Source organism: Chrysemys picta, chromosome 4 (genome assembly GCF_011386835.1).
Source record: "Chrysemys picta bellii isolate R12L10 chromosome 4, ASM1138683v2, whole genome shotgun sequence".
In the NCBI taxonomy this organism is placed as follows: domain Eukaryota; kingdom Metazoa; phylum Chordata; order Testudines; family Emydidae; genus Chrysemys; species Chrysemys picta.
Window position 1 is genome coordinate 55,794,049 of NC_088794.1, and position 17,779 is coordinate 55,811,827.

The following is a 17,779-nucleotide window of genomic DNA, read 5'->3' on the forward strand; positions in this document are numbered from 1 at the left end:
AGCAGGACGAGAGATGGAATCATAGTAATTAATACTATATTCTTCTATAGCAACTTTCATCTGAGCATCTCAAGCATCAGCCGGTTTATGAAGCTTTCCATCAGCCCTGTAAGTGTTATTACCTAATTTCCACTTGGGGAAACCGAGGCACTGAGCGGTTTGGAATATTATTTCTTTAGACCCAGTAGTGTCCTGTTCTAGCCATTATCCATGCTGCTCCCTGCTGGGGGATCGTGTCCAGGGCAGCAGCACACACCTGCCCTGCAGAGGTGATAGTGAGTTGTTGAAGAGGGAATACATCTTGGCCTGCTCTGAACTTTTAACAGCCAGGCAAAGGGTCACGACGAAGACTGCAGGGCCTGGAATTCGCTCCAAACCTGGAGGCAAAATCCACGTCCTACTTTATACACAGGTTTGGAAGGATCGGCTTGTTATCGGTCAACATCAGTAAATGTCAATTTTACTAAGCACAAATGGATAAAAAAATATTTCCATCAACAACAATCAAAATTTACAGAGAAGTAAAGTAAGCAAAGTGCAACTTGAGGACTAATTAGAGCTTGATTTAATGCTATTTACTTGGCATATTTTGACCTGTGATGTTGACAATTCATGTTTTAATGGTTATAAAACGTTAACTTTTTGAATCTCAATGTTTATTGTCATTAAATAATTGTCTGAACAACTTCTGTGGAAATCAGTAAATACTGAAAAGCTGCTTAAATATCAATATTATCTGTTGAAATTATAAACAAATAAAAATAAAAGTTGAATTCGGCCAAGCCTATTTATGCAGAAGAAAACTGCTTCAGATTTGGCTTTTCTCAAGTTCTGTGGCTTCTGGCTGAGGCCCCGTTTAGTATCTGTTTAATATCTCAAACCTTTATAACATACCAGTCCATCATGTGCTGACCATACAATTAACAGTAACAAAACAGTGTTTGCTATTACATAGATCAAGAGTAAGTCTGTAGCTAAAACTCTACATCAGGAGCTCCTAGTCATCTAGTCAAGATGGGGCACAATTCTCCCTGGGCAGATGGGCCAATAGAAAGCTGAGACACATGTAAATCCAACATGTAAAATACGGTGTGAGCTTGACTTATGTGTTGTGCAAGTTTTACGCATTTCACTCATCGTGTCTAAATACCAGTGATGGGTTCCCTAGAATTCCCTAGACTAGATTAGGTAGACAGGTCACCCTCTTCTATAATATGAGAATAAGGAGGCACCAAATGGCACAATAGAATATCAAGGTTGGAAGGCACATCAGGAGGTCATTTAGTTCAACCCCCTGCTCAAAGCAGGACCAATCCCCAGATCCCTAAATGGCCCCTTCTAGTATTGAATTCACAACCCTGGGTTTAACAGGCCAATGCTCAAACCACTGAGCTAGCCCTCACCCTAAAGATCCCCCAGGCAGCTGATACATGTTGTAAACCCCTTCCCCACTGCAGGGCTTGAACGAGGGCCCTCAGCATCCCAGGGGCGTGCCCAAACCTCTACACCAGAGAAGGCAACTTGAATGCAGAAATGGAAATACTCCCCTCCCCCTACTTCTCCCCCACACACACACACCAGGGCAAAACACAGATGTTTTAGGCCCAGATTTTACTCATTCCATTCCCCAGGAAATCCCACTACGTCAACGAGCCTACGTAAGGATTTGACCCACTGATGTCAATGGGGATTTATCCCAAGGAAGGGGTGCAGAGTCGGCTCACTCCTACAGTAACTGTCCTGTGACATTCTCCCTTCAGGAAATCAGCATGGGCAATGAGTTAGCAGGAACTCAAGACAGGAACAGGCAGGTACGGTTGTGGCTCCATAAAACTGCGCCTGTCCTGGAGGCAGTTCCCAGTGCTATTCCATGGAATCGGCTTGGCAGGGCAGCCCATGCCCAGGGTGCAGATGGAATTGTAAAGCTCCATGATAGTACAGCTGTGCTACAGAAGCTAGGCTGGGAAGTTACCAGGTGGTGTAGGAAAGTTTCCCCCCATAATGTCCCATTATACAACCAGAGCGGGTCTGTGATCACTGCCATCTTGACCAACACACTGGCATTATAACTGGGGACTTGCAGAGCTAAAAGCAGAAGCTGCTACAGCTTGAACTAAAGAGTCAAGGCTCTCTTGCTGGGTGGTAACAGACTCACATCCACTGTGGATCTGGGACACTCTCACACATCAAGGGGAGCGCGGGCATCAGGCACTGGCTGTTAGGGCTGGTCAACAAATTTCCATCTAAACTTTTTTTTGACTAAATACTTTTTTTTTCCCTTTTGGGTGGAAGAAAAAGGGATTTATCATAGGAAACCTGAACATTCTATGGTTTTCAGTCAAAATTTGGTGGGTTTCAGATGAAAACTATTCAAAACTGAAAAAAAAAATAGCTGAAACTGAAAAATATTTGGGTTTGGGCCCCTGAAAAATTTCAGTTTTTGGATGAAAAGAAAAATCAATGTTTTCTCCTTAATAAAGTTTCCCCTTGTTTTATACACAGACTCGGTGCTTGTTAAGAGTAGCCAGTGGAGATCTAGCTGTAGCTTTTCCCTACCGGTGAGGCTTGAGCCTGTGATGTTTTGTAAATTTTAAAAGGAAACCCTTTTTGTTGCCAAAAACACCTGGCAGAAGAGTTACACTTGGACCTGTGGAGAGGACACTAGACTGGAGGTCAAGACTGCTGGGTCCTTTTCCCAGCTCTACCATTGATTTAGGCTACAGTTTTCAAAAGCTGACTCTGTTTTTGATGTCCATCTTGAGACACCTAAGTTATAAATATTAGAGGAAGAGACTCATGGGGCATTCCTGCTTTTATTTATTATTTGGATTAGAACAGTGTCAAGAACGGAGCCGCATTGTGCTGGGCACTGTACAAACATATAGTGAGAGAGAGCCCCTGCCCTGCTCACAGTTCAAATGGACGAGATAGGCAAACGGTAAGTGGGGAAACAGAGACACAGAGTGGTGAAAGGATTTGCCCAAGGTCACATGGTAGGTCAGTGGCAGAGTGAGGAATAGGCTCCAGGTCTCCTGAGTCCCATACCAGTACCCCATCACTTAGACCGCCCTCCAATGACATCAATGGAGTTACAGCAGAGGTGAATCTCACCTCACTGTTATTTCAGCAGAAGTGCTAGAAAGCAGCTCCAATCACCTAGGCACCTGGTGGCAGATGCTATGGCCCTCCTGTTCCCTTCCCCTCACTAACTACTGAGCACAGAACCTTAAATAAAGTCTCTTCACACAGAACCTTAAATAAAGCCTGAAATCATCTCTTTGGCCCCAGCCCATCTAGTCTGGCTCTAAACAAAAGTGCTGCCAGTTGAGTGACACACATTCCTGGAATTGCCAGCTCAATCTCCCGTCCAGGAACCTTCCTTCCCCCAAACCCTGCACCTTTGAAGGCAGATCCCATGAGCTTTTGAAATCCCTCACAGCTGACTCTTGCCAATCCCCGAGAGCTTCACTCACCTTGCCTCGCGCGGTTACGTTGAGCAAGATTTCAAGAAAACAAATTCTAAATATTCACCTTAAGTGCTCCCAAAACTTGTATACACAGGAAAACGGAGCCACCGTTCATGGAAGCGTGATTCAGAGAGTCAGGGCTCATAACTCATCTGACCCCCCAGGGGTAACTTAATATATTTACTTTGATGTCACTCGCCTTTCACAAACAGGCCTATTAGCTGGCGCAGAAAAGCAGAAGTAAACGAGAGGGTGCTACTCTCCCCCTGACCCCAGGCCTCCCTGCCTCATATACACTGCTAAGACCATGGACAATGGGCTGGACCTGTTCCAACCAGAAAGACATCAAGGTTTTTTAAAGCAGTGACGCCATCAGTAGGGCAAAGAGATTTTCTCATTGGCATGAGTTTCCTCTGCTCTCTAGGATCTCTAACAAAGGGTGAATTCTTGTAGCAACCGGAGCACTCTGAATGGCAGAGTCGGAGCCAGGCAGACTCTCTAGGAGCGCGGAATGAGACGCTGAAGGAGTCAGCTATAAAACTGGACATAGGAGACCAAACCCAAGCCCGGTGTAAGCGCCCACTAGTCCCGATGGGCATTGCACCTGCTTCCACCACAGGTGATTTTGTTGAAAGAAGCTGCAATGTGTGGACCTGCAAATATGGAGTTCATGTCCACCGCAGCCACCGAGTCTGTCCTGAGGGCTTCCTAGGAGGCCAGTCACCGGAGAGGCTACAGCCTGACTCTTCATGTGTGCAGCTGAAGCACGTACCGCTTTGGCAGGTGTGTTTGCTTCCCCTTGCGAGCTGCGTAAGCAAACACAGGGGCGTGCGCTGTGCTGGGAAAAATCACATGCCTGTTGCTGAGCCACGGGACCATCTTTTCCTCTAGGAAGAACAGGAGGACTTGTGGCACCTTAGAGACTAACAAATTTATTAGAGCATAAGCTTTCGTGGACTACAGCCCACTTCTTTGGATATGCATCCGAAGAAGTGGGCTGTAGTCCACGAAAGCTTATGCTCTAATAAATTTGTTAGTCTCTAAGGTGCCACAAGTCCTCCTGTTCTTCTTTTTGCGGATACAGACTAACACGCCTGCTACTCTGAAACTTTTCCTCTAGGGTCATTTCTACAGAACAGGATGGTGAAGAGCCCAGAGCCGGGTCTGAACTACAAACCTAGATCCAAACACTGCTCAGAGGAATCTCGGATGGATCCACACAGGCCCTGCTTTGCAGAATGGGCAGAGCCAACCCCCATGATTCAACCCTAGGGCCTGGGCATCCCCTGGGAAGTTTTCTCTCGAGTGCACAGTTTGGCAAAGCTCCAAAGGGCTGGAGGTTGAGCCAGGGCTTGGCCTCAGAGTTCAGCCAAACCTTTGGGGCTGAGGAGGTTTATTGTGGTTCAGGGACGAGGCCTCCAGAGCTGTATGCTCCTGTCTGAGCTGCAAGCAGCAGCCCCCACAGACAGGTCAGCATGAGGAGGGGTAAGGGAACTCGGGAAATTCCCTAAGCCCAGCACATCCGTTTCACTGGCCTGTGGGGAACAGCTCAGAGGTCTCAAACCCTTTCCTTGCACAGAGCTGCAGCACTTTCTCCTGCCCTCCCCCTGTCCTCTGCCACGTCGCCCCTTCCCCGCTCCAGCCCCCACCTCAGCTCAGCCCCCCATGTGCCTGCTGACTGCCCTCCTCTGAGAGCACCCCTTGACTGCCCGCACTGCTCCCCGTCTTTCTCCTCATCATGGGCACATTGTTCTGGCTCTGCCCTGCTTCACCCCATTCCTGACCTCACCCCCACCCTCTATGCCTCCTTCTCCCCTGTCCTGCCCTGATTTCCCCACCACTTTAAGCCCCTGTTAGGACTGTCTAGCCTTGTACAGACTGTCTAGATCAGTGCTTCTCAAAGTTGGGCCGCCGCTTGTTCTGGGAAAGCCCCTGGTGGGCCGGGCCAGTTTGTTTATCTGCCGCATCTGCGGGTTCGGCCGATTGCGACTCCCACGGGCCACGGTTCACCGCTCCAGGCCAATGGGGCCTGTGGGAAGGGCGGCCAGCACATCCCTCGGCCCGCGCCACTTCCCGCAGCCCTCATTGGCCTGGGACGGCGAACCGCGGCCAGTGGGAGCCACGATTGGCTGAACCTGCGGACGCGGCAGGTAAATAAACCGGACCGGACCGCTAGGGGCTTTCCCTGAACAAGTGGCGGCTCGACTTTGAGAAGCACTGGGCTAGATGACTGGAGTGCTGGCACCAGACATCTCGGTGTGAGGCTGAGAGGCCGGAAAAGGTTTTATAGCCTCACACAGTGCCCATGAGGGAGGTAAATAAATGACTCCCCACTTCCAGCCCGCGCAGGTCCGGTGCAGGTGCTGTACGGCTTGGCTGATCCGAGCCCCGCAGTCGATTCAAGACGCTCCCAGCACATGGCCAGGAGACGCCTTGCTGTGCAGACTCAGATGGAGCTGTCTCCAGCTGGGCGAGATCCTCTGGCGGAGTGTGGGTGGGGTAAATTCCAGGCTTGAGTCTGTGGCATGCTAAATGACTTCGTTAGGCCCATGTCCTCCCAGGCTGGTGAGGGCTAGTGGGGGAGAACTGGCCCATTGTGGGAGGTTGTTAGCAGCCCCCAGGGAGTCTGGCCATTGCTCAGGATCCAGCATCCCATTTGCGGGTAAGGCTCCCTGGGCAGGTCGGGGTGAGACAAAGCTCACAGTGCATCTGACGAAGTGAGTATTCACCCACGAAAGCTTATGCTTCAATACATCTATTAGTCTATAAGGTGCCACAGGACTCTTTGTCACTTTTTACAGATCCAGACTAACATGGCTACCCCTCTGATACTTAAAACTCACAGTGTCTCCCTCTCCAGTGTCCGTCTGGGAAACTCCAAACAGCTGATACAGCCCACAGAGGTGCGAGCCTCCCGCCTCTCCTTTCCATTCTGCTTGCCGGTTCTTCAGGACCACTACTGCCCCATGCAAGCAAGTGGGCAGAGAAGGGAAAATGGGAGAGGGGGCGGAGCCTTGACTCTGGCCCGCCCCCTTCACAGTGGCAGAGCTGGCCCATCATGGGGGATAAAGTAAACCAAAGAAAACAAAATGAGGCAGCTAACCAAGCCCGGGGATTGTGCCTTGTGGTTTCTTTCTAACAAGACCCTCTGTCAGGAGAAAGAAACCTCCACTTCTGCTGTTCCTGGAAGAGCAACGCTCTCAAGATTAAATCCCTGAGCCCAGTGCACCAGCTGGCCCCCTCCAAAGGCTGGCAGGCGTTCCGGGTCTGCAAAGTCACTCATTCTAGCTCTTTGGAAGAATTTCAGCAATGCCGCCTTTTTCCATTCCCCCAAATAAGCAGCACTGGCTCACGAGGTCACTGCATGTTCATTAATACGATGCCAATCTCACCTGCCACTTCATCCCAAAGGCCCGCGCAGCCCACTGCTCCCAGACTGTGTGCTCCAGTGTTTCCTTGGAGAAGAGCCCTTGGTGTGAATTCCCCTTCGGCATGAGGCCAGCAGACCCCAGGCACCGTGGGGTAGATTCACCTGGGGGGTTGGGGAACTCAATGAAAATCAGATCCGCTCCACCAGGGTGTTCAAAGGTGCAACGTGAAGTGGTGTGAGCGAAGCTGAGGGAACCGAAGTGAGTGAAGGGTACGTCTACACTGCAGCTGGGAGGCCGGGGTACAACAGAATTTTCTGAAGGAGGGGGCCAAAGCTCTCCCTCTGCCACCCCCACACCCAGCCCCAAGATCTCCCCCTGCCGCTCCCCCATACCCAGTCCTGAGCTCCCGCAGGCTGCCTGGGCACCCAAACCCGCACTCTCCCCCCTGCTCCATGTACATGCCCCTCCTCGAGCCGAGCTAGCGGGGATATGTCTACCCGAGCCGGGAATTCCACCGGCAGCTGCAGCATTGACATCCCCTAAACTGGTTCAACTTTGCAGCAGTCGAGGGTGCGGCCGCTGGTGTGAACGGGAAGAGAAGTAGCTGTATTGAAGTCAGTGACTTTGCACCGATGTAAACCCAGTGGCCTCGAGAGCAGAATCAGGCATTTTTAAGACTACAAACCCGCTCGAGAGTCTGTCATCAGGGCTGTTTCTGGGACACTGACTCTGATTTTCTAAAAACAAAACCTGACGTGTAAGCACCAGGCTACATCTAGCTACGCTGAAGTGACACTGATTTACACGAGCCGAGGACCTGGCCTGCTGCATTGCCATTATTACTGTTTGTCATTAGGTGCATTACAGTAGTGGCAAGGAGCCCAAGTCATGGACCGGTCCCCCCATTGTGCTAGGCAATGTACAAATACAGAACTCAAAGAGTCATCAATCACCAGCACAAGATGAGACAAGAGATGGGTACAGGCAGATGGGGGAACACAAGGAGACAATCCTGGTCAGCAGGGCCGGCAGGGGTCTCTCAGGAGAGAGCTCCGAGGAGGGAGCTGCAGGAGAACAAGGGGGAGGCTTTGCGGATGTTTATGGGGCATGTGCAGGGCAGCGTGGGAGAAACCATGAAGGCGCCTGGTTGAAAACGTAACAAGAGGGCAACGGAGGTGGGAATCATGGGGCCGTCGGAGACGGGCAATCACATTTCAATAGCGAATGAGAGGGGATAGATCGGCGGGGGATGGACCATGCGGGGCCCTGAGAGTGAAGACACCCAGACAGAGAGGGAGAGCCACACTGGAGATGTTTAATGGCAGTGCTGAGCCTTGCAGTGCATTGACCGGGCACTGCACTCGACCCCAGTTTGAAACAGCCCCAACTAGGCAGTCCTGGCAGAAAGGCAGCTTTGCAGAGCGCTCCATTCAAAGCCCTATGACAGCCGTGTGGCCAGCATGTCACTCAGGATGGGATGTCGGGGCAGCGACTGCACAAAGTGGTGCGTGACCCCTAGGAAACCTGTGTCGTGAAGGCAGCAAACGTGGCATCAAGGGAGTGCATCTCGAAGCAGCATTAACTCCTGCGAGGGGCTCTAGCCAGCCCTCCTGGGGGTCCCAGAATGCAGCTGTGCACCAGGAGAGCCAATGACTGAGGATTCATGAGGTTGGGGGCGTGGGCTTCTCATGGATCACCAGCCTCTGCCCTACACTGCTGCTAGCTCCATGAAGCAGGGTGATTAGGGGAAGGGGAAATTGCCCAAGCAGTGGCCATGTGGTCATGGAGCCAGATTCTCTTTCTCTCATGCCGGTGTAAATCAGGAGCCCCCCGACGTCCATGCAGTTACCCCATTAGAAATCTGCTCGGAGAGGACAGTCAGGCCGCAGGGTCCCGACTGCTTTTAGAGACGGGTGGTTCCATGCAGCTGCTTTGGAGTGCTTGAAAGGGATGAATTGTCACATCTTTGCTGAAGAGATGCCCCCTCTGTTGTTCTAGCCAGGCCTAACTCTGCGACAGGAAGCAGGTGCCCCTCTCCTGTGATTGATTATGGAGCGGTGACAGTTCCACCAGCAACAACAGCTGTCCTGCTGCGGCCGCGTCAAACGCTTTGCAAGTCAGTTCTCTGTCTACGCCACAAGCCCGTGATGTATAGAATCTGCTCAGCAGGCTGAGGTCTCCCATGTCCAGCAATCTCTACGAGCTCCTGTTCCTATGTGAATGTACAAAGGGGGTGGGTGCCACGTGATCACTTTGACTCCAGCAGCCTCTGCTCCTCTGGTTGTTATTTGCTACGCTGGAAGGTTTTAAGGGCTGCCATTAAGTGGCTCTTTGCCCTGCAGATAATCCCATATCTTGTTAATGGTGATGGGTGTGCTAAGCACCCTTCTTTAAGGCAAATTGGGAGGAGCAATTAAACTCCCCTGTGTGTAGTGATAGCTGGAGACAACAGAAGCCACCACCGCCCAACACAACAGGCTGTATTGCCGGGGACCCAATGAGCTGCTAAATTATGAGGGTTCAGCGGTTTGTCTGGGGTTAGTTGCAAATGCAGGGGTGAGGAGATTGATTGGTTGGAACTGTGTGCGTTAGGCCTGAAAGCCAACAGCCAGCAGCTGTGAGAGCGAGCAGAGACAGAGGGCACTGAAGAGGCAGACTTGGAAATGGTAAGCAAGGGAACTACCTGCTGCTGTTTGTTTTCACTGCGTTCAGGGGAACAGGACTCTGTGTGAAGATAGGATTGCACCCAAGAAAGACTTCAGTCCTCTCATCAATTTCTCCTAACAGAAACATCCCAGCAAGGCCCCCAGTATTAGTGAATCGCTTGGGCCGAAGGGGCAATGGTATTTTAATAGCGCCAGTTTTTCCAAAGAAATCCGGGCCAGATTTTCAGGTCTTCAGTTCCAGACCTGCCCCAATGGTCTAAAAAAATCATGACTGGTGCAGAGAAAGTAAATAAGGAAGTGTTATTTACTCCTTCCCATAACACAAGAACTAGGGGTTTCCAAATGCAACTAATAGGCAGCAGGTTTCAAACAAACAAAAGGAAGTGTTTCTTCACACAACACACAGTCAACCTGTGGAACTCCTCGCCAGAGGATGTTGTGAAGATCAAGACTATAACAGAATTCAAAAAAGAACTAGATAAATTCATGGAGGATAGGTCCATCAATGGCTATTCGCCAGGATGGGCAGGGATGGTGACCCTGGCCTCTGTTTGCAGAAGCTGGGAATGGGTGACAGGGGATGGATAACTTGTTCTGTTCATTCCGTCTGGGACACCTGGCACTGGCCACTGTTGGAAGACAGGATACTGGGCTAGATGGACCTTTGGTCTGTTCTTATGTTCTTAATGCACTGAGCCCTTCTGAACATATAGCCCCGATTGTGGGTGCTGAGCACCTGGAAATCAGTCCCACACAGGGTAGCTTTCCCGACACCAAGGAGACTGAACAGAAGTTTCCAATATGACTGAGGGAGGAAGCAAATGGGCTACAGCCCCTGGGAGGAGGAGGATGTTATTAATTAATTATTTGTATTGTGCTAGCCACTCTACAATATTTATTAGGTGTATTACAGTAGTGCCTAGGAGTCCCAATCATGGACCAGAAGCCCAGTGTGTCAGGGGCTGTACAGACACAGAACAAAATGACAGCCCCTGCCTCAAAGGCCTCTAAAGTTGGGCCCAATCCTGCAAGGTGCTGAGTCAATGGGAGATGAGAGTCTTCAGCACCTTGGGACACCTCGTATTGATGTGCAGTGAAAAGCAGGCCATAAATGATGGGTTTAAGGAGCTCCCAAGATCTCCCTATAATGATTCCTGGGTCTCCATGAAATTCCTGGGTGGCTCTGGCTGGACCCACAACTGCTCGCAAAGAGGTAATTTGGCTTGCAGAGCTAGCTGAAATTTTCCCTGTTACAGTGACGAGCCCCACATGGGGGACCACATTACAAGTGGCCTCCGCAGAGAAATGGAGATCCAGCAAGAGAGCAAAGGAGCATCAGTTCATCTCCAGTGCTCCAGGAGAAATCTGGAAGCACAGCCCTGGCTTCAGTGCTGTTCCCCTGGAGTAGCTGAGAGCATGATGTGACCCTGTGCTTCCACTCCAGTTCTCCATGTTTCTAATTAGTGGACTCAGCCTCAGAACATCCCATAACCACTAAACCACGTCTGTGCCCTATCAATGATCCCCACAATGTTGCTATATTAACAAAAACCCTTTGAGTCCTATTCCCATAGCTGAATCAGTGGGATCTCATCCTAGATGGGCAACACCTTGCTGGTGGTCTGTGAAGAACACCTCTCTTACGGAGCTGGCTCTCCTCCTTTCAGCTGCTTCTGCAGCCAGCCAGACTCTGCAAGGAAGATCCTGGACATCTGTGCAAGCAGATTGAAACCAGGCAGAGAAGCCAGCACAGCAGGAGATGTTATAAGTAAAGGAAGGAGCAGGGGAAAGTGGGAGCTGCTCTCAGAGGCCACCAGCAGGACTGGCGTTGACAGCCACCAGTGGAGGCCATGAAATAGGAGAGGAACCAGTAGCTGCCAATTGGAGCAGGTAAAATTACATTTGGTGCGACCACGGCTGGAATACTAGGTCCAGGTCTGGGGTCCACTATTCAAGAAGGATGAAGATTAATTGGAGAGGGCTCAGAGAAGAGCCACAAGAATGATTAAAGGATTAGAACACCTGCCTCATAGTGAGAGACTCAAGGATCTCCATCGATTTACCTTAACAAAGAGAATGTGAAGGGGCCTTGATGGCAATCTATAAGTACCTAGCTGGGGAAAAAATATTTGATAGTGGACTTTTCAGTCTAGTAGAGAAAGGTCTAAGATGATCCAATGGCTGTAAATTGAAGCTTGACAAATTCAGACTAGAAATAAGGTGCATGTTGTTAACAGGGAACAACTTACCAAGGGTCCTGGTGGATTCTCCATTAGTTGCATTCTTAAAGCAAGATTGGATGTTCTTCTAAAAGATCTGCTCTAGCTCAGCCAGGAATTACTCAGGGAAGTTCTATGGCTTGTGTTATGCAGAAGATCAGACTAAGATGCAAGAGATCCTGAATCAGGTAGATCAGGGATTTGAATTCGGGTCTCCCACTGGAAACCCATCCAGAGAACGGCTCAGGCTTAACCAAAAGAACTCTCACCAAACCCATAAGAGCTTGGTCTGCCTGCTTTCACACTGAATTCATCACATAGATCTAGGGGCTGATTAACCAACGTGCTGTGGTTTAGAGCTGGACAGGAACCACATTTTCCATTGAATGGGAACTGCCAGGAATTCAAACAAGTTTTCTGTTCCGAAATGGAACAAAACCAAAACATTCTGAAATTTCCCACAAAACAAAATTACGAATTCTTTTTGTGTGTTTGTTTCAGGTCAATACAAATACTTCATTTAGATAAAATCAAACAGCTTCCTTCCAATCCTGAGATTTCATTTGAATAATATAATATACATTTAAAAACAAAGTCATTCCAAAATGAAAAATCAAAACATCGCATTGTGAAAATGTTGTCCCCCCACCCTACCCCAATATGGAATTTTGCCAGAATTAACAGGGGTCCATAAACATGTTGTTTTGGCCAATTGGCATTTTCCGCTGAAAACACATTCTGTTGGAAAATTCCCAACCAGCTCTGCTCTGGTCAATTTGTGCCACTCTGGCTGAGCTGGGTTTACGTCACTGCATCACTGGAGCAGTGCAAAGCACATGAGCTGAGATTCTCTGCTGCCCCCCCATGAGGCACTGCACAAAAAGGGACAGCCCAAGGGGAAGGAGGGCAAAGGTGGCTTCATGTCACCTTTGTGCCCTCCTTATTCTAAGGCGGCCACAACCATCCCCAGCACATGACTTTCTCATTTCCCCAGAGGGGCTCAACCACTGCTCTGCCCCAGGCCCCGCCCGCACTCCACCCCTTCCCCCAAGCCCTCCCCTCCACCCCAGGCCCTTCCCCCACTCCACCCCTTCCCCCAAGGCCCCACCTCTACTCCACCCAAGGCCCTGCCCCCACCCCACCTCTTCCCACCCCTGCCTCTTCCCGCCCCCTCCCCTGAGCACGCCCTGCCTCACTCCGCCTCTTCCTGCCCTCACTCCTCTCTCTCCCCCCCCCCAGTGCCTCCTCCCACCGATGAACAGCTGATCAGCAATGGGCAGGAGGCACTGGGGAGGAGACGGGGAGGAGCTGATCGGCGGGGCCCGCTAGTGGGTGCTGAGCACCCACTATTTTTTTTTCCATGGGGGCACCAGGGCGGGAGCACCCACAGAGCCAGCACCTATGGTTCCCAGTGTAACCTAGAGCAGACAGGAGTTGTTCTAAGCTACAGTGGCAACCTCCCAAGCTGTTTACAGGCTGATCTACAAATGGGAATTCTGTGTACATCACCGGCGCTGCCCACTTGCTCCTCACATGCCTGCTCCTACCACCAGCCCTGCTCCAGATGTGCCCCCATGGCTGTCACATACAATGTGGAATTCTCCTCTGGACAGTAAAAGGGCAGCGTGCAGGGGCTGTAGCAGGAGGGAGATCCCTCCCCAGGAGCGCACTGGTGAATCTGGATCATGGTTTCCAAGCCACGAGGGGAGAGGAACTGGGGCACTACGAGGATGCTATTGGAAGGGTACATGCTTTGCCGGGTAAATATGGGTTGTTAGGTTTCTTTGTACATGTAGAGAGAAGGTGAAGAGAGAGCCGCTGTGACTATTAACCGCAAGCTGGTCCAATCTGACTCGCCTTTAGCTACTGCTCTTTGCAAGCTGTTTGCATGGCTATGAGGCAATTAGCCAACGTCATTACGAGAGCGCTCGCTGAAAGAGATGGCGGAACATCGGTAAATAGCGCGTTCATAGACACAGTGCCAGTAGATGGCGCTCAAGAATACACAGCTTACTTCCTAGGCTTTGGAGGACCAATAAAAGGGAACATCTATGGTGCAGCTGGACAGCCAGACTCGTGCAAGCAGGGCTTGACTAAAAATGGTATTATGGACATTGCAGCTGAAGCTCTCAAGCCTGCCTAGATTGAAAGGCCGAGCGTCAACCCGAGCTGCAGTGTCCAACGGCTGTTTTTAATGTGCTAGCTCAAGCAAGCATGAATCTGCCTCCCTAGGCCGGGAGGTTCGCTCCGAGCGGCAGGGTAGACATACCCCGAATGGCTTCCTGCGTGCAGCTCTGAATCATCCAATAATTGTCACGAGAAAATTAGCGCTAGGCCGTGACCATCGGCTGGGAGGTATTCCAGGAGCGGGGAAAGTGGCGATGGTTATCGGATCAATTGCGTCAGGTCAGGTGTGTGCACATGCTCATATGCCCCCCGCCCCAGACCTGTGCATATGATATGCAACCACTCCACACATACCAGCGCCCTCCCCCCTCCCCCACACACAATCAGCCTCCCCGCTAGACAGTGCCCCTGCAAAATTAATTTGCTTCTTGTGCCCATATAAGACAAGGACGAAAACGGAGGGGGGAAATCTGTACTAAGAAGCAATATTTAAACTAAAAGATTTTGTCATTGTAACAATCAGCTCTTGTACTGATGTCCCATGTACTGATTGTGCAGCCAGCCGGCCTGCAGCTCCCTTCTCCTTCAGCACAGCCCTGATGGCTGCTTTCTTAAGTGCCCGTAGTTAATTAGGCAGAGATCCTCAAAGGGATTTAGGTGCCAAAAGCCTGTTCAGTTCAACTGGAGCTGGGAGTCTAAGTACTTCTGCAGATGTGGGCCCCGTGGGCAGCCCATCTGCCTAGAGCTGCCACTGTTCACCTGGCTCCTTTCACGGCTCCCATCTGACACGACTCAGCTTCTGACTCCTTGACCCCTTATCTACTCCTGGGAACCCTGAGCTGCTTGTACCCATGGTATTCCCCGTTCCTGCCAGCTTGCTTTCAGGAGCGTGGGCTCAGAGGCCTGCAAGCGACCACAGCTGTTTGTGTGACGTGGCCGATCCATCCCACTCCGGCGGGCTCTGGCAGTGTGCAGCTGTTGCTGGTAGCGCCAGAGCCAGGCCCTGCCAAGCCGCCTGGGAATCAGTTGGCAGGAGATCAGAGGTGAGGGGCCGGCAGGTTGTGTGGAACACAGGCAATTTGCTACTTGCATGCTTCTGCCTGTGGCGAAGCCGCGTTAAGTCGGGGCCAGAGGCAGCCTGACCTCTCATGCTATTTGTGGCTGAGCTGGGAACAATGAAGGAAAGGTGCCAGGGCTGGGTGTATCAACTCCCAACTGCAACGCACTTTGTCTGCATGAGCAGGCAATGGTGGTTTCCATCATGCCAGGGCTGGGGTTGGTAGGGCCAGACAGATAGACAGGAGAGGGCAGAGCACTGCAGGAAGGGCCTGTGTGCGCAGAGAATGCTGGCCCAGACTCTCCGCTCCCGTATCCCAGGGTAAATCAGGAACCATTCCTGGCGGGCACTAGAGTTACCCCAGAATCCAGCCCCATGTCTCTGGGCTGGCCATGTCAAGAGGTTCATACCAATCAGAAGGCTGGAAAGGGCTCTACTGAAATGGATCTGGGGTAAACGGCAGGGTATTTTTCACACACGTTAGATCAATGGCTTTGTGCTGGCTATGTCTGGATGATAACGGCTTGGGGACCCTTTTGCCTCTAGATCGCTGTTCTGATTTGGGGCCAGATGGGGCGTGACAAGAAGCTTGAGTCCAGCTGACAGCTGTTTAATGGCCCACATGTGTAATGAGCTCGTGGGTCTCAGGTCAGCGTCCGCATCACCAAGACTATCACAGTGGGCACTAAGTGGCTTTCCAGAAAGAGGCCGGGGGCTGAATGGCCCATGGAGATTGACCTTCCCGCCTGGCCCCAAAGCGGGGCTCCTCCAGGTAAGGTGTGAGGCATGTTGGCCTGGCAGTGGGCAGGAGTACCCAGGCAGTGCCAGAGCTATCTAAACCGAGCTCTAACACCCCAGGGTGGGCAGTCCAGCACCTTGTATCCCTTGAAAGGAAAAATAAAAACAGGACCCACTGTCCCATCAGTGCTGATCCCTAGCAGCTGGCTGAAAACGGTCCCCATGCCTATCAGAGGCTAAAATACATGTCTAGGGTGTTTTGCTCCTGTTAGCCCTACAGACCCAGCCCAGCTACGGCACAGGCAACTGGAGTGTATCCCCATTAGCCCCACAGCCTGGAGCCCATTCAGACAGGTAGGGAAACAGCATCAACTTATTTCAGCGCTGGATAAGCTGCATAGACACCTGTGGTGGGCCTCCCAGAGCCCAGACTAGAGTGCCCGTCGTGCTGATCTCCAAGCACAGGATCAGGCCTCCAGACCACGTACCCAGCTAGGGCTGCTGGAAATGGTGGTTTTGATGTAAGGTAGATCTCAGCCCAGCAGCGGGAACTGGAGTGAGATCCCCAAACTCATGCCATGCAGGTCCATCAGCTGGCCATGACTTTTGGTCACTCCTGGTCTGATCCACATCAGATCCAATGGCTTAGAGGAGGATCTCAGGACCAGTCCCTCAGTGTTGTAGTGGAGCAGTCCTTTAAAGCTATAGCAATGCAGTCAGTGGGCTAAGGACCCGTGTACCTGACCTAGCACGTCTGGAGGCATTTTCTAAGGTTCCTGGAAAAACACTGAGATTTGTTGCCAAAAAAGGTTTATAATATGAACAGCTGCCAGCCTCTCTGCAGCACCCAGTGCTAGCTCCCGCAAGAGCAGAACCTGCTCCCCCCCAAAGATTTAGGGTCAGTGGAAGACCAGGGAGCTCCTGGTTTTTGCCTTCTGTCAGTAACCCTGGGATTGCAGGATGAGGTTAATTACCCACACTTAGCAGCCTCTTTGCAAACCTGGCTTTACACTGCTTTTCCAGCCCAGCTCTGCAGGAATGGTCTGTTCAGAGCCCCTAGCCCAGCCAAGCTGCTGTTCAGACTTAGCCAGGGCCGGCTCCAGGCACCAGCTTACCAAGCAGGTGCTTGAGGCGGCCACTTCAGAGAGGGGCGGCACGTCCAGCTGTTCGGCGGCAATTCAGCGGACGGTCCCTCACTCCGGCTCGGAGCGAAGGATCTCCCGTTGAATTGCCGCCGCAGATCTCAATCGCGGCTTTTTTTGTTTGTTTGTTTTTGTTTGGCTGCTTGGGGCGGCCAAAACCCTGGAGCCGGCCCTGGACTTAGCCCTCCCTGAAGGCACCTCATTCCACATTCCCCTGGAAGCTCTGCCTGGACCATTTTTGAGTCGGAGTTTTCCCATGTACTGATTTACTGTGCAGCCAGCCACTGGCCCGGGTGGAGGGGAAAACAGGGAATGGCAGTATACACTGAGACACAGATGCTGCTCCGGAATAGCTCTCAGTATGTAGACAAGCCCTTGGATGGGGAGAAGGGGTGGCTATGTGAGGGGAAAGGCTCCAGAGGCAGCATACCCACTGGGTGGAGCAGTAGGCTGGAAACCTCTGATTTATACCTAATGCTTCCACTAGCTCACTTTCTGGCCTTGGGTAAGCCACTTCCTTTCTCTGTGCCTCAGTTTCCCCATCCTTAAAATGGGTATGCTGCTGCAGTAAAGTATGTAAAGTGCCTGGGGATTCTTGGCTATGAGCCACTCTAATAAATAATCATTCTATTTTTCTTACTTGGAAGGAAAAACACCCCCAGCTATGACCATGTGATTCCTTTACCAATGATCCAGAGGGTCATTATGGATTAGCAAATGCTGTGGAGTTGGTCCCGCCCCTACCCTACCCAGAGCTACCCGAGAATTCAGCAGGGAGAATATGCAGGATCGTGGCCTTTAAACATGATTAACAAGCTAAATGTGCAGCACTTTGGGTAAACTGTTCTTTTCTGCCAGCAGGTAGGCGGTTGTATAAAGGTCTCCGCTGCACCTTCCTTGGATTCTCCTCTCCACCCTTACTCCCACTGCTGCAACCCCCTGTGTTCTACCCCACCCCAAGAGACATCATTTACCTTTAACAAAGAGCAACA

At 51.2% G+C, this 17,779-nt stretch overlaps 1 protein-coding gene across 8 annotated transcripts in view; it reads right to left on the reverse strand.

Annotated features, from left to right (window-relative positions):
• Window positions 1–17,779, reverse strand: part of LGR6 (leucine rich repeat containing G protein-coupled receptor 6) — a 217,822-nt gene that overhangs the window by 147,392 nt on the left and 52,651 nt on the right. The window lies entirely within an intron of this gene.